Source organism: Gymnodraco acuticeps, unplaced genomic scaffold (genome assembly GCF_902827175.1).
Source record: "Gymnodraco acuticeps unplaced genomic scaffold, fGymAcu1.1, whole genome shotgun sequence".
NCBI lineage: Eukaryota > Metazoa > Chordata > Actinopteri > Perciformes > Bathydraconidae > Gymnodraco > Gymnodraco acuticeps.
The window spans coordinates 110,414-137,120 of NW_022991812.1; the positions used below are offsets into that span (position 1 = coordinate 110,414).

Below are 26,707 nucleotides of genomic sequence, written 5' to 3' on the forward strand. Positions count from 1 at the left end.
GCTCTCTGCTGGGACTCTGTTCTCTGCTGGGACTCTGCTCTCTGCTGAGACTCTGCTCTCTGCTGGGACTCTGCTCTCTGCTGAGACTCTGCTCACTGCTGGGACTCTGCTCTCTGCTGGGACTCTGCTCTCTGCTGGGACTCTGCTCTCTGCTGGGACTCTGTTCTCTGCTGGGACTCTGCTCTCTGCTGAGACTCTGCTCTCTGCTGGGACTCTGCTCACTGCTGGGACTCTGCTCTCTGCTGGGACTCTGCTCTCTGCTGGGACTCTGTTCTCTGCTGGGACTCTGCTCTCTGCTGGGACTCTGCTCTCTGCTGGGACTCTGTTCTCTGCTGGGACTCTGCTCTCTGCTGGGACTCTGCTCTCTGCTGGGACATTTCTCTGGGACAATGCATGTCTTGGACCTGGTAGAACTGAGCGCAGCCACTTGTCTGCTGAGACTCTGCTCTCTGCTGGGACTCTGCTCTCTGCTGGGACTCTGTAGACACATAGGGGACAAGTTACTACAACAATCCTTCACCGGCCTGTGTTCTGACTGACAGTTGTTCATCCAGCTGGAGTCTGACCAGAGGCCTATACTACGAAGCAGGATTTTCACTTAGCGAGGTAACTCCAGGGTTAACTCTGGGTTTCCGGTCCTACGATGCTGGTTCACTTCTTACCGGGGTAGATCTCCATGGTAAGAGATCAACTCAGTGAAAGCACCGTCTGCTGACCAATCAGAGCTCAGTGTGCGGAGTTTAAAGCGATCAAGTCATATTACAGGAGAAAGGAACGTGAACATTAATAGAATATCACCTCCCATCTTCAGAGCAATCTGACTATTATAACATTAGCGCTAAGAAAGCTTACTTAAACATCTGCCACATACTGGATCATACATTACCATATATGGGAAAGTAGTCCTTATATTTTTAAATATATTACAATATATGCATGGACCATGTATGGTTATATATTGATACATATAAAAAATATATATTGCAATGAAAATAAAAACTGCACTATACATTTTTATATATAATAGTTTTTTTGAAACAGTCATTTATCTTTCATTAGTTACACAAGTTTACATAACATTTAACAGATATTCATAAACAGTTATCTCACTTCGTTTTGTATAGTTACCCACTTTATATATGAACATATGTTTGATGGTATTAAAAAAGTACAAATTGTCCATTGAATGATGGAAAATAATATACAGTTTATATTATCTGCTCTCTGATAACACAGAGAGTTGCAAGCAGCTATTGTCTGAGATCGCATGATGTAGTATTGTTAGATGTGCCAAGAGCAAGGACTGTCTTAGGTAAGACAGCTTTTATGTGCGCAGCTCCACTTGCTTGGAACAATCTTCAGCAAGAATTGAAACTGAGCGATCTCATTCCTCTGCATGTCTTTAAAACTAGGCTAAATGAAATGCTCGTTGATACTATGGGCACTTGTAAATGTCTATAACTATGTAAATGTAACCTGTAAATATAATGTATGATGTCCTTTATTGTTTTATGTTTCATGTGGAACCTATATGCTGCAGGTCTCCCTTGAAAAAGAGATCTATGATCTCAATGGGACCAATCTGGATAAATAAAGGTTTGAAATGAAATGAAAATATACAGACACACACATATATGCACGCATATATGCACGCATATATAAATATGCATATATATAAATATGCATATATATATTCACATATATAAATATGCATATATATATTCACATATATGTATATATATATGCATATATGCACGCATATATATATAAATATGCATATATATATACATATATATATATATATATATATAATATATATATATATATGCATATATGCATGCATATATATATATAATATATATATATATATATGCGTGCATATATGCATATATATATGCTCTTATTGTTTTATAGCCTAACTATAATGATCATATGAAGTGTGCCTCGGAAATACTTGTCGGGCAGCTTGCGTCTCCCATTAAGTTGATCCCCCTGGGCTGTAAATCCCCGCACCTCAAGCACGTTGTGTCTTTTAGGAATAACAACATAATGATATTGATTTGAGTTAATGCTTCGTCAGGTCTGTCTGCAACACAACGAGCAAAACACTTTAAAATTGTTGTTTTCTGAATGGAGATCTCTTTGATTAAAGCTAGGCTAACATTGTAGTGGATCCATCAACACTCAACATAACTCCATCCAGTCATTAGAACAGCAGCTATTATATTGTTAGCACCACAGACAGTCTCTGGTTTATACAGGTACATGAATAACCCTGATTTAATATGAGGTGCTGTAGAGCTCTGGCTGCTGATGTTCCCTCTTCTGATTTATCTCAGCATGTCAGTGACGACAGGAGCAGAATCTCAACACTGTTTTTGTATCAGAGCGTCACAAACTTTACTCTCAAGTTGTAACTTTTCAAGTTGTGTGAATACACGGGGGATATGAATGTTGCTTCTTTATTTAACTCGTGTTGCCAGGTAAACATGTGTGTCTTTGTATTGACTCTACATGAAATCATCTGCTAATGCTAAACACAACCAGCTCACCAGGTTATTACTATTATTAATAAACCTCTTCAAATGCGTCTGAAAAAGAAACTGAGGTAGTCAACTCATTTGAAGGAAGATTGATATTGTTTCAAGTATTATTGTCATTTTAAGAACATGTCAAAACACTGATACATTGATAATATAATAGCATATTGAAATATCCTAAAATATTGTGAACTGTCCTCTTCGTCCTTGTTGACTGAACTTTAATGTTTTTATTGGTGGCTTGTTATTACATATTCATTTGTGAAGTTGTACATGTTTGTATTTGATTTGCTTAACCAGAGGTCCTACATGTGGAGAGAGAGAGTTATTTTACTGGAGTAGTTTACTTAGTTCTCTACTGCCTTTCTTTTTGTACTTTACTGCAAATCTTTACTCTAATCTACACTGTAAAAAAAGTCTGAAATTAACAGGGAAAAGCTGTAAAATCACAACATCAAAAAACTGTAAATAGAGAAACAATGAAGCAGTGTTTAATTTACAGTAATATTTCGTAAAGTACTGAACCAAACAAAACTGTTAAATTCACATTAAGAATATGTTAAAAATAATTATATTTCATTGTATAATTTACAGATTTCTGTGGTTTGAACACAGAACAACTGTAATACATAAAACAATACAATACAGTTAAAATTACAACATGACAGTGTTAAAATCATGTTTTTTTATATTTTTTCATTCTTGAATAAACTATAATATACTTACTTCTTATTTCTATTTGTTTAATACATATGTTTATTTTGAAATTGGAAATAACCCAGTACTGAGATATTCTTGGAAATTAAATGAGAATCCATAAAACAGCTGGCGTTTGGATTCTGGGGCCGCCCGGCTATTTGGAGTGGAATGCAGCCCACGGCAGACAGAACAGTAATCGAACGCGCCACTACGTGTGGACGGTGTGGACCATAGTGTGGACGGGCCGTAACAATGGGCCGTAACCATGGGCCGTAACCATGGGCCGTAACAATGGGCCGTAACCATGGGCCGTAACCATGGGCCGTAATGGCCCGTCCACACAACGGTAAGTCTACTTTTTGAGTCTTGTCTTTTTTTTTTTTATTGGGACAGCCTCTCGGCGGAAGTGAGGCAAGCGGTCAACGAACGCAGCCTCCGAAGGAAACGGCAGCTGAACTGAGACACGCCTACTGAGCAGTAGAGTTTGTTTCTGTTATTTCATTGGACTATTTAATTATCGCGGGAGCAGCCACTTTTTAAAGGTTAACGGTTACTGCTTAGTGCGCGGCCAAGTCTGTCTCAAGTCTGCCTGCCACGGACCACGGAGCTGTGTGCACATGAGTGGAGGATCACATCTGTAGCACTGGTAAGCTAACCGTTTATTTTCTTCAAACTTCAATTATAACACGGTGTGTTGTCAGGACAATACTAGCTTCCGTTTGTGATTGATTGCATTTTGCATTCATAGTTATAACGTCTACTGACCGGGAGTTAATTTAAATAGTCTGGTAACGTTATTGAAGTATCATGCTAAAAGCTGAACTCTTTATTTTCGTTTAATTCATGCTGTTGTGAAGCGGGGGTTTGAAGCTACATCTGAGCGGGTTCAAACTTAACGGGCAGTCGTGTTAGCGTGCTAAAAATTATTACCTGCCGTTTTTGCAGCAAAACGCTACAGACTTTGAAGGGTTATGTGCTGCATTGTAGAGTGCATAGGAACGAACCCCAGTGTGTATTGTTGTACTGATGGTGAGCAATTTAACAGACCTTAAAATGTAATAACATGTTTGCTAAAATTGTTTTGTGAAATGTTTCAGGAAGTCTTGTTTTAATTTAGTTTGAATTGTGTTTTTCTTCTTTTTTAGGACGATCATGCTATTCTTCAAGGCGATTCATGCTGAGTGTGGATCGAAACATAGTACAGGACAACATCCCCTCCTTGGTTTCTGTCCATGATGTTTGGGAGCTACTATTGCTTCAACATCGCCTACCCGTCAGAGCTGGCATCCACCCTGGAGTTTGTCCAGAGGTATGTGTTTTTTGGGATTGGCTTTATCCAACAATTTATTTTATTAAACTGCAACAAATCTAAAGCAGCTGCTTCAGTGAATTGGGGGTTAAGATAATTGTCATTTTGTCTTCAAAATATTAAGATTGATGTGAAGTTTTTTGTTGTTAGGCAAACTATTTTATTATTAATTCTGTTGTTTGTTTGTATTTTTATTTGAAGGTGTCTTTTCTCCATCAACCCAGAGAAGGGCACCAAAGAGGAGAAGACACGCGCATCCCGTCTTCAGGTGAACCCGAGAGTCCTCACCTTGATACAGGAACTTTCGGACCATGAGTGGCGTGATGTCTGAATATGGACAGCAAGATCAATGGCATGTGGCGATGTGCCCAAGTTACAGTTTGTTTGATTGTTTAAATCGTAGTTAAAATTTGAAGTGCCTTTTTTTTATGTTCTTTTAACTAATTAAAACAAATTCAATATGTAACTCTCAAAATGTCAACCTATTCTTTTAAGGTCATTGTAGCCACTCTTGGGGTTTGCTGTTACAAAGTGAAGTTGCTTAAACAATCTTCGGTTGGCTTATGTGGATGTAAAAGCTCAGGACATTACTGTTGAGTGTAAAAATGTTGACGTGTTACACTCACACTATTTGGGGCGTTACGTTACAAAATACTACGCAGACAGCGTTAGCTGGGAGATCGATCACTTTGCTAAACCACGCGGTAGCCTACTATTAAATCCACGTAAACTACACATCACAGCAATGAGGCCAGATCAATGAAACCAGGATACATCCTTTACTGTAAAAACTGGATCCAAACACAGCTGCCTGTGTGCGCTTGATCAATACTTTCTGATGTTATATGATATGCTACATATTAGCTAGGCTACATGGCCCTAACGCGTAAAGTTATACAAGCATTTGTACCAGTGCTTTTCACAAGTAGACTCTTGCAGGCCAGAGTATAGGAGTGATTCAACAACAACACAAAGACATATGAGAAGTGATCAGGACGAACAGAAAGAGGAAAAGGAAAAGAGAGTTCACTGAAGAGACCAGGAGAGTCAGAGCAGGAGGAAGAGGAGGATATGAAGAGACCAGGAGGGTCAGAGCAGGAGGAAGAGGAGGAGATGAAGAGACCAGGAGGGTCAGAGCAGGAGGAGGAGATGAAGACATTAGTGAAGAAGAAGAAATGTATGTGAGGAATAAAGATGAAGTGTCAGAAAGAGGGACAGAGGCAGGGATCAGGAGGCAGATGAAACTCCAGCTGGACCACATGGTATGTTCTTATTCTCCAACATGTTCCATTACAGCAGCTCTTAGTATTGACAAATATTGATTGAAATGTGTTGCTGCACAGGTCACCTGTAGCTCTCTGAAGAGATGGGTGATGTCATTTGTGTACTTAATTATAAGTTGAAATGTTGAGCTTGTCAATCTTAATCTGAAAATACAAAAACTGAAATATAGGTAAGAGAAGAAACGGACACTTTTGTGATGTGATTCCCTCAATGCAGATCACACATGGACTGATCCATTATTTTAATAGGAGGGTAAATGATTGGCGTGACGGGTTTGAAACTAACTGAGGAACAATATTGCAATTTCATAGATAATTCAAGTATTTTTTCAGAATTGATTTTTGATCAGTTAAAGTTGACAAGCATGTGATTATATTAGCAGCAACATTTTGGGATAATTGGCCATTTTGATTGGTTTGATATTAAATTAATATGTAATAATGCTTAGTGAGGACATGCAAATATGTCTGTCTAATACTAAGAAAATCAATTTTTTTAAAACAAAATATATATTTAGTTTGACATTGTAATGCAAAAAAACCTGTTCCATTAATTCATTGCTTTAAAATACATTTTGTAGTTTCCTTTCATTTAAAATTATTGAAGTAAGCTTGGGGGACTCAAAGGGCACCCGATTGTTTGTCTGAACACCTTGTTTCTCTTGTGCATTAAGAACACTTGTGTTATGGCATGAATTAACAATAACTAGGTTATATACAGTATAAAATACCACGTACTGTTGTTTTGTTTTCCACTTGGGTTTTTGTTTCTGAAGTGAAGGGTCTCTGCTGACCCTACCTCTTCACCTATCTCACTTATGCCCCTTTCACACCAACGCGTTTTCAGCTCCGGCTCGGAGCTGGAGCTGAAAAGTACCGTTTTTTCCTGGACAATGTTGAGCTGTTTGTTTATTGTGCAGCCTTAGTTTGTATGTTTTACCAATATGTATGTTGAGAAATGACAGATGTTTTTTGATCACTGCTATTTTATATATAATACATTCTTGGAAAGGCAAGTTCTTGTTGGAATTTGTTCAACTTTTAATACAGTGGCTCTTGAGGTTTATCTAGCTTTGCATTTTTAATTTTAAGTGGTTAATCTGTGTACCCTGGATTACATTCTTCACATTTCTGGTAATAGTCAAACATATATACATATATATATATATATATATATATATATATATATATATATATATATATATATATATATATATATATATATATATATATACGAAGGCAGTGTAGTTGAAATGAAATCTTTCAATCTGACTAATGTATAGGAAAACGATTTTTTTTCCACTGATCAATAATCCTTACAGGCGGTTTTATACTTTATATTTGAGATTGATATTCATAGAACAGTTTTTTCTGCATTTTAATTGTAATAAATATGTTTTACAGAAAATTTAAATTGCAGTATTTAGATGTTGCTTTCACCGTAAAACACCGCATTACACTGATGCTTTTGCAGTTAAACAGTGTTATTTGTTTGGTATTCTTCTTCAATGATACAACAACTGCATGTAAATCTTACTGAAATAATCAGTTTAATAGCAATGTGAACATGATATTCAGCAGAAAAGGGCTGTTGAAATTACAGATTTAAAATGTAAAATATACATGTTGTTCTGTGAAGTTTTTTACAGTTTACCGTATTTTTTACATTATTCTAGCAACAAAGCTGCCAGGTTTTTACCATAAAAACGTTTTTTTACAGTGTACTGCATTTCTGTACTTCATTCTACAGAGTGTCTGTACTCTACTGCGCTCATGTAATTATGAAAGAACAGTTTAGATTATACGATTATATATAAAATCTGAATCCTCTTGAGGTCAGGTTACAGTAGAAACAGACTCTTACTTCCTGTCTGAGTTCATCTCTGAAGTCTGGAGGTTCCTCTTCAGACCGGTCACTCTTCAGAGACAGCTGGGGACTGGAGACTCTGCTCTCCTTCTGTGGAAACAACACATGTTTTGCACATCATCAGTTCATCCAAAGAGCAGCTTTTGACTTCTGTCTGTTCACCTGATTAAAGATTGTTGGACTTTGAACTGAACTGAATCTAATGAATTACATTGCGTTACTTAAAACTGAATCCTCTCCAGGTCCCAGTAGAAACTCTTACTTTGTGTCTGAGGGTCCAGGTTCCTTACTGAAGTCTTTAGACCGGCCAGAATCAGGAGAAGCTGCTCTCAGTCTGTGGAAACAACACATAGTTCACACATATGATTTAGTTCTTGTAAAGAGCAGAGGTAATATTAACATGACACTTGATTGGCTAATCCTTCAATCTTCTTGCTTAGTTAGGTTTGCCTCCTTGATTTGACTTCTGTCTGTTCAACGGATGAAGATTTTTGGACTTGTGCTAAACTTTCTGTTTGTTAGTCGTGCTTCTTGGTTTCTGTCGTTACAGTTCAGTGAAAAGTTTTACGTTTGAAGTTGATTTACTTGACTTAAGTATATAAATTGTTATAGTTAAATTAAACTGCATTACTGTAATCTACTGTGTTGCTTTATTATACTGCAGTGTTTCTGTACTGTGTTCATGTATCAACAAGTTATATTATCAGATTATTTAATAACTGAATCCTCTTCAGGTCAGTTCACAGTAGAAACATAATCTTACTTCCTGTCTGAGGCTGAAACCAGTAACACTGCACGCACGCACGCACGCGCACACACACCCACACACACACAAACACATGTTATGTAACTGATGAATCAGAAACCAAGAAATTGATAAAAAAGTTCACAACATTTGAAGATTTCACTTTCGACTGCAGGAAATATATATATTTTAATTTACAGATTATTTTCTGACATATAGTTAGTTAACTGAGTTTTAAACATCACTTTATAGACCCTCCAGAAAAACGCGATTCTGCGATCGCAGAATTGAACGCATAATCAGCAAAATGGCGCAGATTTTTAAAAGGCCGCATATTTATCAAAAGGCCGCATAATCCCCGCATTTTTCCACACAAAGTTGAGAAAAAAAAAAGTTAACTCGTCTTGACGTGAAGTGATGATGATGATGACGCGGCGTCATCAGCTCGCGCATCACAGAAGGTAAACAACACCGTAGAGTGAACGTGTGGAGCTCACACGAGAGAGAAAACACCAAGATGAAAAAATCTAATCCATCTCATTTACCGACGAACAATTCAGCTAAAGACCGGGCAAAGCAGTTCCCCGATGTCACGCACGAAAGTGGGGGGAAACTATTCTGCACCCCGTGCAACTGTGTGTTGGAGCTAGCCCCACCTAGTGTCAGCAGAAAGTATTAAAAAATAATGATTACAACAAAATGCAAAAAAATAAATTAAAATATATATAAAATATATTTTAAGATCATGTTTAATCATCTGATTCGTCTGTACATTGCTGTTTTAGTCTGTGTTCTTCTGATTAGTGTCTACAGTGTGTGCCTATTGAGCTGTTTAGAGCGATGTGGGACAAAACCCGATCCTGCCCCTCCCTCTCACTGTCTAAGTGAACGGTGACTGTAAATACTACACTGCGCATGCTAAGAGTATTTTCCTATTTAATGTGTGTGGCAAAAAAATAATGACCATAGGGGCATAGAGCTGCCATCCCCACCATACGTCATCTCACATCATTCAGAGCTGATTGGCTGTAAGTATGTGTGCCGCGAAAAGTGTGGTGTGTGAAGAGCAGGTGAAGAGGAGGAGAGAGACGTGTCCTAAAACCAGGAAGTAAGCTGCGCATGGGTTCCCTCCACAAAAAAGCAATGAGATTTCTCCATCGGATTTTAGAAAATATCTCAAAATAAGATCTGTGGGAAACGTAGCTGTTAGATAAATGCACATTTTGTTCAGCCAGATAATATCCACACGTCTACCCTACTTATCATTTTCGAATCATAAATCCATCATTTAGATTTATGATAGACTTTTGAAACTACAAGAAGATAAGGAGGACTTTTACAAAAAAGTAATAGAGATTTTTGTCCAGAAGGATGGCTTGGACTTCATCTTTAAGTCAAGGTAAGACCACCATTTTATTGAAAATGGGATCTTAGAACAATTCAATATTTAAATGATACAATAATTTTTTTTGGGTATCCTTCTGTTGAACTGTCTGTTTAAAATTAATTGAAGCATCAGACTAAAGAGGCCATGGTTCGCAGCAGGAAACCGATGGACTGTCCACTTCAAGTAGGGAATGAGTCCTTACCCCAAGTGAAGGAGTTCAAGTATCTCGGGGTCTTGTTCTCGAGTGAGGGAACAATGGAGCGTGAGATGGGCCGGAGAATCGGAGCAGCGGGAGCGGTACGGCAGTCGCTTTACCGCACCGTTGTGACGAAAAGGGAGCTGAGCCAGAAGGCAAAGCTCTCGGTCTTCCGGGCCATTTTCGTTCCTACCCTCACCTATGGGCATGAAGGATGGGTCATGCCCGAAAGAACGAGATCGCGGATACAAGCGGCCGAGATGGGTTTTCTCCGCAGGGTGGCTGGTGTCTCCCTTAGGGATAAGGTGAGAAGTTCGGTCATCAAAGAGGGACTCGGAGTTGAGCCGCTCCTCCTTCGCGTCGAAAGGAGCCAGTTGAGGTGGTTCGGGCACCTAGTTAGGATGCCACCTGGGTGCCTCCCTAGGGAGGTGTTCCAGGCACGTCCAGCTGGGAAGAGACCAAGGGGTAGACCTAGGACCAGGTGGAGGGATTATATCTCTTTGCTGGCCTGGGAGCGCCTTGGGATCCCCCAGTCAGAGCTGGTTGATGTCGCCAGGGAAAAGAAAGTTTGGGGCTCTCTGCTGGAACTGCTACCCCCGCGACCCGACCACGGATAAGCGGGAGAAGATGGATGGATGGACTAAAGAGGCTTTTGAAAATAATATTATATTTTGATTTAGGTCAAAATATAATATTTGTAAACCTGAAGAGTCAGTGCCTCACCAGCCATGAACCTCACTTTAGAAGCTTATATATAGACATCTAAGTTGTTTGTGCCCCACCACTTTTGTACATATAGAAACGCCACTGAGCCTACAAGATTGAAGCTGGTCAGATAACGAACGAGTAAATGAAAACAGAATGAGGCGGAGAAGTGTGTGTGTGTGTGTGTGTGTGTGTGTGTGTGTGTGTGTGTGTGTGTGTGTGTTTAATTGAATAGTAAAGGGGTTTAACGTTAGTGGCAGGTTGTGTGTGAGAGAGAATAAATAAATAAATAAGACAGCCCAATATTTATTTGTTCCGCATATTTCGCAACTTTCCGCATATTTCGCAATTTCACCGCATAAAATCACATAAAACCCCGCATGTTTGATCGCATAATCAAGGATTTTTGCCCGCGTTTTTCTGGAGGGTTTATACAGTATAACAGAGTACATGATTAATGTGTTAAAAAGCAGATCCTGGTGTTAACACTCACCCTGTTTTTCTCCTCCTGCTCTGTCGAAGTGTAAAATGGAGTCTGGCAGTCGGACCAGTCTGACCAGTCCGACCAGTCTGACTTCATACTTCCACTTCAACACCCTCCCCTGTCTGCAGCTCATTTCATAACCAGCCTCATCACCTGGACAGGTACAAACAGGGATTATTTGCAATTGCTCTCACAGTAAGACAGTTCCAAAACAATTTATAAGAAAGTTAGAAAGTAGACAAGCAGCTGAAAACAAGCTAGTACAAATTATAATAACACAAAGTGAACAAAAATCAATAAACATCCTGCATTCAAACCTTACTTGTGAGGTTGTTTTGGGTACTCTAGTGTTAACTGTGCAATATATTGTTCCATATTATATATATATTTGTTTGAGGAATAATATTACTGCTGCATGAATGCACAAATTGCATAGTGTAGATTATTTGAACTGCTTTATATACTCTTGGTTTGTTAAATGCATTGCTGCAGATTCTATGAGATCAATATATGTGTGTAGTTTTGTCCTGTGATAACCACGTATCTTTAAAAAGTCAGCTTTTCATGAGTTTTTCAGAAAAACAGCCCAGTTTTCAGCTCTGTGACGGTGCATTTTCAAGCTGATGCAAGAGGCTTTTTAATAGCCTGCCTCAACACATACATAAATACTGGATCCTAGTTCATCGTAAACATTTAAAATCATCTGGAGATACGTGGTTATCACTGGACAGGAGGGGGAAGAACATCTGTAATCTTAAAGGTTAGGTAATTTTGGAGAAATCAGCTCGAGTGCGCTAGAATTTGAAAATACACAGCCGGAAAAAATCTGCCACTTCCTCACAGAGCCCCTCCTCCAACACACACGAACGCGCACATGACCAATGAGGGCACGAGATACATTTGTGCACAGATGGAAGGCTGACAGGCAGGTACGCATGGGCGTCGCCTGGGGTAGGCACAGGCCCGGTTCTACGGGGGTGCATAAGGGTGCATTGCACCCTCAGTTGAGTCGTTATGCACCCTCATTTGACAAATGAAAAGTGAAAAAAAAAAGGGAAAAATATTACATGAAGAAGAAGAAGAAGATAGTTGAAATAAAAATAAATTGTAATTGTGGTTAAATAACATTGTCTGCTTCATTTATTTGGTCAATTTAAACGGTAAGTAACGTTATTATGTCAGGTACGCGTGACCTGTGCCGCTGCACGTTCGTCATCTGCAAGGTGCTTACACAGCAGTCAATGATGGACATCAGAAAATGGTTAAAACAACCAGCCCTTATCGCCAGCAGTAACACTGCATCTGCTGCAGGTAATAACAGTTCAGATGATGGGGACATTACGTTGCCCGTGGCCACTGTCGTGGACACTAACGCCCGACTCGCCAGCTTTGCCCGCCTCGCCCACGGAGGCGGAGCAGCCGTCTTCGTTGCCCCAAACGCCGCCACCCCTCAGCGGCCCGCAAGTGCCAGAGGACCTCGGGAAAACAGAGCCTGCCCAGGTATATTTAAATAAGTACCCAACTCGCCTGTACAGTGTGGGGTAAGGCGCTCATTTTTGCAGCTCATGGTTTCAAAACAGAGATGGAATATTCATGTAAAAAATATGCCATCTTCTGATATGCATGTAGACATTTTGGTTCAAGCATGGGCATCACAGCCATTATATGAGGGTGGGACAAGTCTCCCCCACTTTTTGAAATGATTAGTTCAGACCCCCCCACTTTCCCCACTGTGGAAAGTCCGTGAATCGGTCTATCCACTCGCCGCACTTTGTAGAGCGCTGTGTCAGTGCTTCACTATCAAATCCATTCCACTTGCTTATTGAGAGAATGCCCAAATCAATGAAACTCCGTACCATGTTTTCACTGCTACTTTGTACCAAGGCAGATTCTCACATAGCGCACGCATGTTCAAGGAGTGTTGCCATCAGCGACTTGCAGTCAGGGGAGGCAGAGCCCCCTGTCATACTCCAATGTAACGGTAAAACAACTAAAGAAAAACTAAATAGTAATAATAATAAAATGTCTCCACTGATCTGTTTTGTAAATGTGATTTATGTATGATTCCAATCGCTTTTTATAGTCAAAATCAGCCGAGCTCCGCTACAACTACGGGTAGCGATGAGAAGTGAGGCAGGGACGAGCTCTGCCTCTCGTAAGCCCACAGTAACTGGCTGGAGCGCGGGCACTAATGTAGCGCGACACTTATTTTGTGAGCGCGCTCAAGCCAGTTACTGTGGGGTGAGGTGAGGCACAGATGAGCTCTGCCTCACCTCAGAATGCGTCACCCCACAGAAACTGGCTGGAAAGCGGGCCCTAAGCGCATGCCTGCACCATCTCACTGTATGTCACCAATGTAATGTTTGTAGATCCCTTTATTACATTTATCCTCGCCATCCATAGTCTCTAAATAACTTATTTCACGTATATATGATATTTAGGCCCGCTGGTCACATCATACAACGGCAATGAAAAAAGCACCAGGAGAGGCAGCCATAACCTCTGCCGCACTGAAGGGGGTGAACGTGAGCCCACAGGTTCTTGTTGCTACTGTTATTCTACGCAGGGACGGTAGACGGAAACAACAAGCTAGACTTTTGAAACTACATGAAGATAAGGAGGACTTTTACAAAAATGTAATGGAGATGTTTGTCCAGAAGGATAGCATGGACTTCATCTTCAAGTCAAGGTAAGACCACAATTGTAATGAAAATGGGATCTTACTAAGAAAGAACAATCCAATATTTAGATTGTGGGTATCCTTTTGTTGAACGGTCTGTTTAAAATGAATCGAAGCATCAGACTAAAAAAGCTTTTGAAAATAACCAAACATTTCGATTAAGGTCAAAATATAATATTTGTAAATCTGACTCTGAAAGAGTCAGTGCCTCACCAGCCATGAACCTCACCGCACGTCACTGGTTGCCATAGTTGGACAGCTCAGATCTGTTGAAGCGATGCCGGTAGCGGAGGTAAGGTGCACACACCAAATGTTCAGGAAATGGTTAATACAGCGAAAATCAAAGCTGACGATCTTTTGGTTTGATATGTTTTATCCCCCAGACAACATGGACATACGAACAAAAATGTCAAAGAAGAGGAAAGTAAGTCTTCAGCTGGTAGCAGTTAATCAGTTAACAGTGATGGTGGCGTCTCACTTCTGGAGAGGAGTTTCGTCTTTATGTCATGATAGAGAGATACAAATACTGAATAGTTTAGATGAGAAAAGGCATCGAAATGCCAGGTTACTAGTGTAAGCATTGGGTTGAGAGGTCATGTGTTGTGAGCATGCGCAGTCTGTCCTGGTGTGGTGTGACTGTACAATAATAAACCGAGGCGCTATCTGGGACGCTCCAAAAAGTACTAAGTTCCTGAGTTTTTGTTACACAGAAGTATCATTGAAGCCTTAACACCTCGGACGTTACACTAGTATTTATCATGTAAACAGGGAACATGAATAACCCAATCTCTCTGTGCTCATGTAAACACCATGATGTCCATGTAGAGACGCAGTCAGTGTGTTTTACTGGAGCCTCAGTTCGATAAGAGATTATTTTCTGAGTTCATTAACTTCGGTACTCTCTCTCAAAATGGTAATGTGCATCATGTTTTAATTATACTTCTTATCATTCAGAAGCTTGTTGTGTGTGTTTATGTTTTACTGAGTGCTTATAGGCAATTTCCATCCCAGTATTCAGTTTACTATTTATTTTCTGTACACATTACATAGACTAGCTAATATTCTACCTACTGCTTGGGACTTTGAGTCTTCAAAATGTCCAATGTCACAGACTGGGACTTACTTTAGAGACAGTTGTATTTACATTCAGTATGACTTGTTATGATTCAATGTGAAAGAGTATACTGCTCAATAAATAATGATCACTTCACCACCTCTCTTGACATCTAGGCGCTTGAGAGTGAGGCAGAACACAGGGACAGTGGAGAGAGGTCCGTTGCTGAGGTGAGTGATGAAAGGGAAATGACAGTTTAGAGTAAATTGTGATGTGGACTCTCATCCCAGAATGTTAAGGAAGTCAGTGGGGATATTGAACATGAAGCATTTCAGTCAAGGGGCATCATGTGACCAATATAGACAGAAGAGCAACATTTAAGTCAATGATACCATTCCTAGGTGAACTTAACATCTGTATGGAGTCAGATCAGTTTTAATATTAATAAATGCTCACAGAAGGATTCACAAATGTATTTTGCGATTTATATATAAATGACTCTCCACAACAATATCTCTCAATGCACTCACACATATTTAATGTTGTATATAAATGTACAAAAAATGGGCATTTAAACTGCTTTTTATTAATTCAAAGACGGCTCTGAATTAATAATCAAATATGTTTCCTTTCTTTACTACTGGATGAAATTACAAAATGTACCCATCATTTCCCTCATGCTAGTATAGCCACATAAAAGTATCAAACCACCTATTAAAATGCACCAGAATACAGGAAATCTATTTTTTTTCGTGGTGGGGGACCCCCACATCCCCCGTTAAAAATGTCCCCCCCACATTCAGGATGCTTCCTACGCCCATGGGTTCAAGTAAGTCAGATGCCTTCACCACAACTGGCTACTACAAATGGCGCCATGCTCTTATAGGCTACGTGATAAGGGACTGGGAAGGCATGAATCAAGCAAAGAACACATAGATCTCTTAATGTTGCTCTCAAAGTGCACCAGATTGATGCTTTTAACTTCAATATTTAAAAAAAAATCTTCCCGGGGGAGTATGACCCCCCTAGAGGAGGTGAGGACCCCCCTAGAGGGTGTTAGGTCCACTCAACACTTGTAAAAATAGCACTTTACCACTGCACCCTCTCAAATCACAGATGCACCCTGAGTCATTTTGTTCTGGAACCGGGGCTAAAGCCCCGGATGTGTTTTCTTTAGCCCCGGACAAATTCTCCCTCAATAATATAATACATTAACCGTACCTTACCTAGAAGACTGCAGAATTGTAATTTCCCGTGTTCGGTGAATGCAACAGAGGCAAGACACCACCAGACCAATCAGAGAGTTGCATGGAAATAAATGTGTTTTATTGGCTGACAGGTACGTACCTCTCCTCTGTGACAGTGTTTAAACTTTAAACCAGGCATCCTCAAAGTCCGTACTCCGGTCCGGATCCCGACCGAACCACTACTGTCTCTGGACTCTGAGCAAATTATACTTTTCATATGTATTATCTGTATTATCTGTGTTATCTGCGAGACATCGCCACAACGCAACGAGTCAAAATTATCCGCTATGTCCATAGACTGCAAACAGCGCTCTACATGTCCTGTTCCACTGTCTGTGTGTGTCTGTCAACACATTGGTCCAATCACATTCAGCATCCCGTCAGCGTTTTTTCCCCCCAAACAGTCTGCGAATCAGAGGCACAGTAGGGCGGGTCTTCGCGGAATGCCGGTGGGAAAAATGCCTGTGTCGTCTCTTTCAACCTGTCTGAGTCAGAGCGAGAGTTTAAAAAATAAAAAGTCAGAGCGAGAGTTAACAGCTCATCTAGTTGCATCTGTACAGCTAGTAGCCTCAAGTTTCAACCACTGGGGTGGCATAGGGTGGCAACTGCCACCCTAAAAATAGGCCTTGCCACCCAAGCTGCCACCCCAGTTGGCAGCTTTGTTTTGAAAGAAAAGTTGTGGCTCATCGGACATTTATGAGAGAAAGTCTCTAATGTCCGAGTGCAAGTGAATGCAGCACAAGACCAGTGGCGGCGCCAGAGATTTTCTCTAGGGGGTGCTGTGGGGTAGCTTGACGTTTCATAGAGGGTGCTCAAACATTAAGGGTTTCCCATTGATGCACCAGCGCTACAGTTGCATTTTCTACTGCAACACTCCCCACACGCACACACAGTGTACCCGCGACTGTTACAATGAAGGCTCGATAATCAGCTCACGGCATATAGGTGTAAGCAGGGGTAAAGTGCTATTTTTACAAGTGGACCTCACCTCCTCTAGGGGGGTCCTCACCTCCTCTAGTGGGGTCCGGGGGCATGTTTCCCCCGGGAAGATTTTTTTAAATATTGAAGTTAAAAGCATCAATCTGGTGCACTTTGAGAGCAACATTAAGAGATCTATGGATACATCTCAACACCCATATGACACAGAACTGTAAACAGATGTTCTATTTCTTTATAGATATTTTTTAAATCACACACCCTTTTAAAACAAACCGTTTGAGACCCACTGAGATAACTAGACTAAAGTTAACTATCTAAACACTGAGAGCCCTTTACTTCACCTGAGGTTATCTGAGACTATCCGTATGGGAGGAGAGAGTTCTCCCTCCACCTTGTTGTTGAAAAAGCTCCTTATATCGTTAGCTCTATCTCCGGTAGAGGCGAGCTCTCGCTCGCGCACGCACACAAAATGGCTCGTGCCACACACACACACACACACACACACACACACACACACACACACACACACACACACACACACACACACACACACACACACACACACAGAGAGAGCAGAGCTTGAATGAAACACAGAGACCAGAGAAGCTACTTGAAGGCTACTCACGACGCTATTATGTGCAGAATCCCTCTCGCTTTCAGGTGGTTTTGATTGAGTGTCCACACGTGGACGTTTAAGGACTAAAAAACTATCCATCTTTCACTTTGCTGTTAGCAAATAATGTGGTGCTCTAGCTAACAGGAAGTCACTCAAGTGTCAAAGTAATTTAGCCTATGGGTAGGTCAAAAATCGAATGGGTGCTGGCCATTGGCCTAATCATATCACCTGTGTTGGCTTTATGTTTTTGGTCAAAAATGTGTTTGTTTCACATTTGCATTGATGTAATCAATAATGTTTCTAATTTAATAAAAATAATAATAATAATAATTTTCGGGGGGAAAAAAAAAAAAAACATATTTATTGGGGGTGCTTAGGGGGTGCTTTGGCAATCCTGGGGGGTGCTTCAGCACCCCCTAGCTCCCCCCTGGCGCCGCCCCTGCACAAGACGCACGTCTTGTAACCTCTGCCCTGGCGCGAGCGTGGAAATATGATTGGCGGCGATTTCATTTGAACGGGACGGTGCAAATCGAGAAGCATTCTGACCCTCAAGCACTGAAGGGCTGAGGTATTTGCGGTCTACAATGACAGAGAAGAGACTGTCAGTTTGGCTGTACTCAGCATTGAATCAAAACGCACTAAAGCTGTTGATCTTAATACGTTTGTGAGGCGTTTTGCTGAACAGAATGATAATCGCCGCATTCAGCTGTAATAGACATGACAACTTGATGCTCTGCTCACGGATGCGCATACAAAACTGTTAAGATGATGACCTTACGTGTGTAAATATATTATTTTCTTTGAGGGGGTCTGCCCCATAAAACAGTTTTATGTCCTGAGAAAGTCAAATAAGATGGTGTGTAAAACTTCACTGCCCAGCCAAAAAAAAGTAACCACTTTGATTGAACTAGGCCATTAGGTAAGGACTTTCCACTGGATAATAACTGAAGTATAAAAGAATGCATGACTGAAGTGATGGAGACCATGTTGAAGGCAAACAAAAAGAGGAAATAACAGGTAAATCAAGCAAATCCCCCTCTCAGATTCCACAGCAACCAGAAGAACATAAATACTGGCTGGTGATTTGATTCATCAGCTTTGTGATGGAATAAAAAATGCACAGTGCATTTCCTTAGCTGTGGTGGTGAGTCCACTGACACCACTGACAATGCTCAGTTGCTGGTGTTTGTGAGTTTTATGATGAGGCAAAGGGGGAGTTTGTTGAAGATGTGTTGGGCCTGACGAACCTCAGTGGACACACAAGGGGGCAAGACATTTATAAAGCAATAATGGGAATGCTGAATGAAAGAGGGTGCAGCTGCCTTTATTCATAACTGTGCAGCTCTTACACTGCGACTCTGAGGGGTCAAGCACAGACACAATAACAATGAAAACTGCTGCATACAGATTATTTTAGTTTTTGCAACCTCGTGTTAAGAATCTTGTTGCAATTATTTAAAAGTTTGAATGACCCTTATAAACGGACCTTTGTGATACAGATATGGGCATCTGTTAATGCCTGTTATGCGTTTCAAATCACTTTGCAAAATTATGTCAGGCCAGCAGCAGAGCAGAGAAAACAAGAAAAGTTAATGTTGTTGACGATGTCCAGCAAACTGAAGGGGACTCAGATACAAGTGAAAACCTATACAATGTCACTGAATATGTGGGGAATGTGAAAGCACCTGGACGCAAATGGTTTGTGCACCTACACCTGAATAAGAAAAGACAGCTATGCCAGCTAGATACAGGGGGCACTTGCAATGTTATGGGCCGCCAGTTTAAAGAGAAACTGTCACCAAAGAAAGCCTTACAGCCGACCAGAACAAGGCTAAAGCTGTACTCTGACACATACATACATTTCACACTGACTGTGTGGTCAGGGGGAAAATACAGATTTGTGTTCGAGATAGTGAACACCAAACAAAAGCCCCTGCTAGGTGGTGCTGCATGCACTGATCTGGGCCTTGTGAAATTCACTATTCCAAGAGAACTACTGCCAGCGGAGGTGAACACTATTGATGCAAGCCAGTCTATGCCACTCACAAAAGAAATGCTACTGAAAGACTTTCATGATGTTTTCCATGACCCGATCGAGTCAGTCCCAGGTAATATTCATTTCGATCCGAACCCTGAAGTGACACCAGCCCAGTGCTCACCACGAAATGTCCCTGTAGCGCTAAAAGCCCGGGTTAAGGAAGAGCTGGACAAACATGTGAAAGCAGGCAACCTTACACCAGTGACTGAGCCAACAGCGTGGATAAGCAACATGGGGACAGTAGCTAAACCGGACAAGATAAGAATCTGCATTGACCCAAAGCCTCTCAACCAGGCACTTCTCAGGTCCCATTACCACATGCCAACGCTAGAAGACGTCTTGTACAAACTGCCCAAGGCTCGTGTCTTCACACTGGTTGATGCTCGTGACGCCTTTCTCCAGTGCAAGCTTGATGAGGAAAGCAGCCGCTTGAGGACATTCTGGACCCCATGGGGTCGGATGAGATGGCTCAAACTCCCGTTTGGAGTCTCAGTGGCGCCAGAGATCTATCAGCGCAAGCAACATGAGCTGCTATCAGGCCAGGCTGGCATTGAGCCTATTGCGGATGACATCCTGGTGGTCGGGTGTGGCGATACGGACGCAGAGGCTGAAGAGGACCACAACACCAACTTAAGAGCTCTCATGCAACGGTGCAGGGCTGTGAAGCTCAGATTGAGTGAAGGCAAGCTGCAGTTCAAGCTCAAAGCTGTACATTTCCACGGCCATGTACTGTCTACAGAAGGACTGAAAATCGACCCAGAGAAAACTCAAGCAGTGTTGGACATGCCGACGCCCACGGATGCTAAGGCAGTGCAACGCATGATCGGGTTTGTGACATATCTGGCTAAGTTCCTGCCAAGGCTACCGGAGATCTGTGAGCCTCTTCGCAGACTCCTGGATAAGGACACGGCATGGCACTGGCTGCCAAAACACGATGATGCAATACGCGAGATAAAGAACATTCCCTTTTGGGTCTAGGGGATCCAAAGGGAAGAAAACACAACCAGAATAGAATTGGTATGAGTTATAAGTGGTTTTATTATAACTATTCGTGGTGAAACAAAATAATAAGGCAAGCTTGGCACAAACAAAGGGCCAATTGCTAGTTGAAAACAACCAAAATAAAGAGACTCCAAAAGAGAGTTTAACAGATTAGATACGGTAATAATCAGTACAAAAGAGAAACAAAAACCTCACTAAAACGTGGTACCTGAACTGAAAAAGACTGTAACAAAACACAGCTGATGCTAATCCACAGGCGCTAACCGCTAAGCTAACCTGGATACTAACTCACACAACACTGTTTTACACGCTGCTACGCAGTATAACAAAACACAGAGCTTTCAATGGATCAACGGGCATAACGAGTTGGGGCAACCACACAGCTCATTTACATAATCACACACACAGCTGCAGACAATCCCAGACAGGTTACAGAGCAGGCAGAAACAGCAGCCGTAACATGGATGGTCACCAACATGCCGGTTCTCAAATATTATGACTTCACAATAAAGCCTGTAACGATCCAGAGTGATGCCAGCATGAATGGACTGGGGTGCTGCTTGCTGCAAAAGGGGCAGCCTTTGCCTCACGCGCACTGACACAGACTGAGCAAAACTACGCTCAAATAGAGAAAGAGTGCTTAAGCATAGTTTTTGCATGCCAGAGATTTCACCAGTACCTATACGGCAGGGACACAATCACTGCAGACACAGACCACAAACCACTGATCACCATCTTTAAGAAGCCCCTCATGAGTGCGCCTAAACGCCTTCAGGGCATGTTACTGCAACTCCAGGGGTACAATCTGGATGTTGTTTACAAACCAGGCACGGAGATGTACGTCAGTGACACTCTAAGCAGGGCCACTCCACTGTGTCGTAATTCCGACACCCCCTGTGTACGACAAGCGGTGTGTTCCATGGACAGCTTTCAGGCGGAGGACTCAGAGCTGGATCAGGCACAGCATCTGGATGTTACTGACTTCAGGTTTCGCCAAATTGCCCAGCACACAGAGATGGACGATGTATTACAAGCTTTGACATCAGTAATCCTCAGGGGATGGCCTGATTTCAAAGAGGACACCCCCCTCTTGGTGCGAGAATACTGGCCCTTCAGGGATGAGCTCAATGTGCAAAACAGTGTGCTATACAGAGGGAAGTGCGTTGTTATCCCTAAGGCCTTGAAGGCAGAGTTGTTAAGACGCATACACACCAGCCACATCGGGGGGGGAGGCATGTTACAGGCGCGCCAGGGATATGCTGTTCTGGCCAAACATGAGAGCAAAGATAAAAGACTATGTGTCGAACTGCTCTGCATGCAATTAATATGCACGAGCCCAGCAGAAGGAATCATTGATGTTGCATGATATCCCAACACATCCATGGCAAACAGTGAGTATGGATATCTTCTCTTACGCTGGCCAAGATTTCATCGTCCTAGTGGACCACTATTCAGACTTCTGGAAGATTGATCTTCTGCCGGATCTATCAGCTGACACTCTCATCACACGCTGTAAATCTCAATTTGCACGCTACGGACAGCCAGACAAAGTGCTCACAGATAATGGCCCACAGTTTGCCTGTGAACAGTTCAGGAAGTTTGCTGCAAAGTGGGTATTTAACCATGTCACATCCTCACCCAGATATCCAAAATCAAACGGCAAAGCTGAGTCAGCTGTCAAGATAGTGAAATCACTCTGCAAGCGGGCAAAGTTGGATGGCACGGATAAATGGCAGGCAATTCTCCATTGGCGCAACACGCCCACAGAAGGGATGGACAGCAGTCCAGCCCAACGCTTAATGTCACGAAGGCTGAAGACTTCGCTGCCGGTTGCGGACAGCTTGCTGCAACCGTGGTTAGTGACTGGAGTGACGGAGAAGCTGCGGTTGAAACTGCGGCTTGCAAAATCCGCCTACGACATATCGGCAAGGGACTTACCAGAACTGAATGTTGGGGAACACATAAGGATGAGGCCTGTTCCAGGAGATCGCACAGGCCATTGGCAACTGGGTCAATGCCTCCAGAAAGTCGCTCCTCGCTCATTCGTAGTGGAGGTGGACGGCATGCTCTACAGGAGAAACCGGGTGGATCTGCGGGTTGCGGAGCACTCAGCCCGGATGCGACAGCTGGTAGGGCCGGAGCAAAGCAGCCACAGGGACCGGGGCCATGTCAACGCAGAGAGGGCTGCAGGTGGAGCCAGAACCGACCCGGTCCAGGATGACACAGGTTTGGGGGAGCCTACTCGTGGTGTGGTCGCCTGTTACGGCCGCCGCAGAGACTGAACCTGTGATACAACTGGGAACATTGTCACTAACTCTGTTGGACTGTTAAAAAAAATAAAATAATAATAATTGTTGGATATTATTGTTGGATATTATTATAGTTTTGTATCGGTACTTACATGGTTAAACAGTATTGTAATTGTTTTCATGTCTTGGAGGTTGACAATGTTAAAGTGTTAGCTTTACACAATGTAGCACTTACCTGCACTTTAAAGTGACATGCCGATGTTGTTTATAGCTAAAGGAAAGGAGATGTTACAGATATGGGCATCTGTTAATGCCTGTTATATAGTGACGCCTGTTGGCGCTTTAGTAAACTGCATGCTCACACAGTCTTACACTGTGATGTTCTATCCGCAAGCGTGGGAATATACATGTGATGGAGTTTTGAGTTACGGAATAAAGCTGCAGACTGAAACACTTTGTCTTATTGAAAAAAAACGTTTGGACCTTTTAAGTATTGTATTTGAGTAGGCCTACCCATGCTTTAAACTGTCGGACGCGGAGTTTCTGAAGATGGACAATAGACATTTTTTTAATAAAAAAGACGGCAATTCTCAAGTGTTGGCTCACACAACAACCCCAGAGCCACCACCTGAGCCAGGTGAACAAGGTATGTAAATGTCTGTAAACTTCCAAGTTATGCGAACATGTAAGCAAAGCATAAATTACAGCTACGTTGACGTTACTTTGAATCGCGCGGGTAAGCTAAACCGTAGCTATAGCTAGCCAGAGATATTAAATAAACACTTTGTCATAAAATCTAAATGTTGTGTTTTTTAGCGTTACCTGGTGATTTCAAAGAAAGCTCTCTGGGAAATGTTGACTTACTGTCAGTGTTCGACATGAAGCTAGAAGCTACAGTACACAGTTGATCCTGAGTCCTGTCAGTTAAAGTGTTTCATAGTTAGCTTAGCTAAGCATCAACCTAGCACTGAAATATATGGATCTTATGTGACCGTATTTCTGATAAAAAGTCAGCTGAAATGGTGGCATAGTTGCCACTGCTTTACGTGTCAACAGCATGTTTGAACGTAAGCAGTAAATGTGGCTGTTTGGCCACTGACGTTGCCATAACAACACCTGCATTTAAATGTGCAACCTCTTTTTGTGACAGATTTTTGCATGAAATTATAATTATTCTGATATATATTTCCTATTGACAGCTAGTTTCTATGTGAACATATGTGGACAGCTAGCTAACAAGCTTTTTATACAAATATTTCAGATCAAAGCTAATCCAGTGGAGCTCCTGAAAGGGGGCAAGGGACACTATGGTCCCAAATGTATATTAAGCCTTGACCCCCATCTTAAAATAGATATAATAATAATAATAATGCATTACATTTTTTTTTTTATTAGAGCGCTTTTACAGGTGCTCAAAGCGCTTTACAAGTACACATTACACATATTAGACATGTAAGAGTCATTACTGCGGACATTACCCACAGGAGCAAATGCGGGTAAAGAGTCTTGCCCAAGGACACAACGGCCTGACGCAGTGGCGGCCGAGGCGGGATTCGAACTGGAGTTCACCAACGCCCACTGCGCCAAAACCGCCCCTAATATGATACAAAAAATGTGTCGGAGGCCTTTTTTCCTCATTATCATGTCAAATTGTACAGCTTTCCTAATGCAGAAAGATGACTATATTAGAGTATTAAGTGAAAATGACTATATTAAAGTGTTAAGTGAATATATTAAGTGAATTACTCAAACTGCATTTGTATAGCAGTGATGCAAATGAGTCGCTTTTCGACGCCTCCCGCTTTTTTAACGCTGATTTGGGTGACTTATGTATCAGTAGCCTACTTAGTTACCATTTTCAGTAACCATGCCAGGGGGGAGAAGTTGACCGCGGTGAAGATAGTTTTAGGTTGGATATTCGACATACATTCGCGGACCAGCCAGCAGCGTCAGTTTCCCCTGCTGTTGTCTGTATTACAACGGCGAGATCTCCTCCGCGAAACGAGGTTTTCATTTAGGGACCATCAACAAATGACTTTTCAATTACACAAGAACAATGTTCTTTTTAATAAATCGACAGCTTCCTGATCATGTGAATGTGAAACAAATCCACTCTAGAGCATACATTTGTTGAACACACCTCTTTTTATTCCATTTTAATACTTTAAATATGTTTTATTAGTATTATTTATGGAGAAATTAGCATATGGCTTCAATAATTACCAGGTCATGTGACTTAATCACTCAAAATGAAGCTATGGATCAAATAACTACACTGGCTGCAGGACACACCTCTTTTTGTTGCATGTTCATCCTCTAAATATTTTTATATTAATATTTTGATGGAAAAATGAGCAAATGTCTTCAATAACTTCCAGGTCATGTGACCTAATTACTCAAAATCAGTGCTGGGTCAAATAACTACACTGGCTGCATTAGACACACCAAGGAGCTGGTGGTGGATTTCAGACGGTGCCAACACTCCCCCCGACACCAGTGAACATCCAGGGAGCGGACATTGAGATTGTGAAATCTTACAAATACCTGGGTGTTCATCTGAACAATAAACTGGACTGGACTGATAATGCTGCTGCTCTGTACAAGAAGGGACAGAGCAGACTCTTCCTGCTGAGGAGAGTGGGGTCTTTCGGGGTGCAGGGGGCACTCCTTCAGACATTTCATGACTCTGTTCTGTCCTCACTGTGCAGCTCCTTCAGCGACAGGCTGCTGCCCCCCGGTGTCACGGAGAGACACCGCAGGTCCTTCCTTCCTGTCAGACTTTACAACCAGCACAGCCCCCTAGTAGACCCCCCCCCCCACACACACACAAACACACACACACACACACACACACACACACACACACACACACACCACACACACACACACACACACACACACACACACACACACACACACACACACACACACACACACACACACACACACACACACACACACACACACACACACACACACACACACACACACACACCAGACTATAACACTCCTTGCTGTTAAATACCAACCACCTATGTGCAATATGTGCTATATGTGCAATATATACCTGGCTGCTAAATCCTACTGTTACAGGATGTGTATTTTGTAAATTGTGTAACTTTTTATTTGTATTATATTTTTGTATTATATCACAACTTATTTTTTTACTTTAACACTTTTTAATGCATGCCATATGTAACATTAAGGTGTCTTTGGCTCTTTTCTGCTGTAACTACGTAAAAGTCCCCTCTGTGGGACTAATACAGATATTCTGATTATGTGTGTGTGTGTGTGTGTGCTTAAGACTCAATCAGCAGGTTCTGATCAGCGATTGGTTCTCAGTATGCAGACAAAGTCTCACTAAGAGTCCTCTAGTCAGCGGCAAATATGGTTTCACCCCAAATACAATTGCAACGTCCTGTTTCTTCGACGTCTTCCCGGTTTGTTTATAGTTTTCTGTTTGCTTCGTTCCTCTTTGTCTAACCTCCTGCAGTGTTTGTGTTTATTTAGTAACAGCTTTAATTAAAGCTCGCTTTTTATTACACTCTTATACCTGCCTCTGCGGTTTAATTCTGCATTTGTACGCTGTTTTAAAACCACGAAAACACAAATCCAGGTCTTCATCACGTGCATCTTCTTCATCTCCAGCTCACATTCAATACACCAG

General features: G+C 41.8%; 1 long non-coding RNA gene across 1 annotated transcript; it reads right to left on the minus strand.

Moving 5' to 3' along the window:
- Positions 1–261: 261 nt before the first annotated feature.
- Positions 262–16,347, minus strand: LOC117535261. Its single transcript, XR_004567386.1, has 5 exons — positions 16,297–16,347; positions 11,225–11,368; positions 7,961–8,032; positions 7,696–7,788; positions 262–478 (listed from the first exon to the last, which is right to left on the minus strand). It is a non-coding gene; the product is annotated as an uncharacterized LOC117535261 (long non-coding RNA).
- Between the last annotated feature and the right edge of the window lie 10,360 nt (positions 16,348–26,707).